The sequence below is a fragment of the Alosa sapidissima genome, chromosome 20 (genome assembly GCF_018492685.1).
Source record: "Alosa sapidissima isolate fAloSap1 chromosome 20, fAloSap1.pri, whole genome shotgun sequence".
Taxonomy (NCBI): domain Eukaryota; kingdom Metazoa; phylum Chordata; class Actinopteri; order Clupeiformes; family Clupeidae; genus Alosa; species Alosa sapidissima.
In genome coordinates, this window is record NC_055976.1 from 18913741 (window position 1) to 18916240 (window position 2500).

A 2500-nucleotide genomic window follows, 5' to 3' on the forward strand; every position below is an offset into this window, starting at 1 on the left:
TTGAATGCTTTAACACAACTCTTTTCCTGAGTTCATATCAAGCTTTGTCTTGCTCAGAAAAGCGCTTTTTGAGACGCTGTTATATTTGTAGTCATAGTTCTACTCAAAAGGTTGCTACACAAATCTCCTGTTTTGAAAATTACACTAAAAATAAAACCTCTGTGTGTCTATGTTCCTCCACTCTTCTTGTCTGTGGTGTTGGAACAGATGGCATAACCTGCAGTACTCCACCAGCCCTGTGGGGGCAGCGCTCAGCGTTGAGGAATTCCACCTAAAAATACGTCGGTTTTTCTAGGATCTATTTCCAGCCTGGCAGAGGCCCTCTGACGCTGTCCCAACAGGCAGATAAACCTGTGTGGATCCTCAGCCTTAGTCACATGTCAAAACAGGAGAGAGGAAAGAGGGATAGAGAGAGGGGCAAAGATAAAGAAATGGAGGGAAAGGAGGAGGGAGGGAGGGATGTAAGGAGGAATATATATAGGGAGAGGTAGTGAGAGATGGAGGGATGAAGAGATAGGGGAGTAGAAGAGGGGTGAAAGGGAGGGATTGGGACAGTAGAGACCAAGAGAGGTAGGGATGAAGGGATAGAGTAAAGACACGGAGGAGTAGAAGGGGGGAGAGTAGAGGGTTGCTTGCATATTTGTCGTGCTGCTACATGCCAGCACTTCTCTCCTCCTGCCCTGGAAGACTCCTGAGGCGGCGGCAGACGAGCGTTCCGCTCCGGAAGGTTCTGTCGGGAGGGGGCTGCCTGGGACAGACGCTCAAAGCCTACACCCTCCCTCTAGGGGATGAGTGACCAGTAGCCAACCTCTACACACACATACATACATGCATACACATACACACACACACACACACACACAAATACATGCATACACACACACACACACACACACACACACACACGCAACCACCCATACACACACTCTCATTTACAACACATACACACTTGCACACACAAACTCTCAATCGACACACACACACACACACTCAACACCAAATCTTTCCCTGCACTCACCTCACCCGCCGACCTCATGTCATGTTACAGTAAACTCAATGTGGGGGGGGGGGGGGGATTGTAAAGAACCTTACAATATCTTTAAATTGATATTGTAAGGTTAACTTGAAAGCTACTCTGAATGGTTCGACAACCTTTGCAATTCTTCTTGCAAAAATTTTTTTTTTTTTATTAAGATTATTGATATCTGAGCTCAACTGCTAATCAAATGAGCCCTTTCCCTTGTCTGTTCCACTGAACAGACAACTAGAGGGCCATGAGGAACAATTCAACGAATCTGACAAACAAGTGGATCGGATTAGAATGGCAGACTCTAGCTTTAGAAGTTCTCTCACACAGAGACAGTTCCAGAGAACTTCTCAGTTGTAGACTGATAACACACAGTGCTCTGGCCATTAAATAGCCTTAGTTGCGGAAATGGCATTAAATTAAACAAACAAACTCAGTTGTAGACTACCCCACCACCCCCACCCAGACCACTGAGGGTTCTACACTGAGGGTTCACTTCCCACCTCTGAACCACTGAGGGTTCTATTTGAGGTCACTTCCACCCTCCGAACCACTGAGGGTTCTATTTGAGGTCACTTCCCACCTCTGAACCACTGAGGGTTCTATTTGAGGTCACTTCCACCCTCCGAACCACTGAGGGTTCTATTTGAGGTCACTTCCCCCCTCCGAACCACTGAGGGTTCTATTTGAAGTCACTACCCCCATAGAGAGGCCCGGACTATGACCTCATGGCTTTGACGAGATGAAAGCGGCTGGCAGGTCGCCATGGCAACCCCCACGGCATCTTTGATCGGTGCCTCTGATCTAGTCACGTTCAGACGCAACCCCTGTTGCCATGGGATACAGCCTCATGCGTAAATTGTACGCAAGCCGAGGGTGTCTCCTTGTCGGTGTTGCCAATCACTGACCTCTTCTCAAAGCCTGCTGTGAAAGTTCTCCGGTCATAATTCCCATACAGATAATTGTTGGGGTTGTAAATATAATTAGGCTAGATTTCACCGAGCACCAATGTATGTTATAACAGTTAGGTCTGATCCAATGTATTGCTTTAAAGCTGCAGTTGGCAAGTCTGACAGATTGAGGGGACTTAGCCAAAATGTTGAATGTTTACAACTCTCGTGCCCCTCCCCCACTTCCACCGAGCACCCTCTCATCGAGTTTGTGTTCGTCAGTGCACACCAGACTGTGATTGACAGTCAGATCTCACACAGCCCTGCTCTGATTGGACCAGAAGAACTGGGAGCTGTGGATTTTTGCAAAACAAACAGGCTCTAGGTGAAGATACAAGTGCAGGTTTTTTTCTAAAAACCGGCTGATTTATGTTGTTCTGTCGGAGCATAGTGTCGGTTTCAGTGAATATGATCAAAGAAATCTTGCAGCTTTATGTTTTTAATAAAATAAAGATATATATTAGGCCATATATAATGTAATATGGATAATATAATATAGGCCCTGTGTTCCATGAGTATGATA

General features: G+C 46.2%; 1 protein-coding gene across 1 annotated transcript in view; it reads left to right on the plus strand.

Annotated features, from left to right (window-relative positions):
- Nucleotides 1-2500, plus strand: part of lgr4 (leucine-rich repeat containing G protein-coupled receptor 4) — a 79387-nt gene that overhangs the window by 34076 nt on the left and 42811 nt on the right. The gene's annotated exons all lie outside the window — the stretch shown is intronic.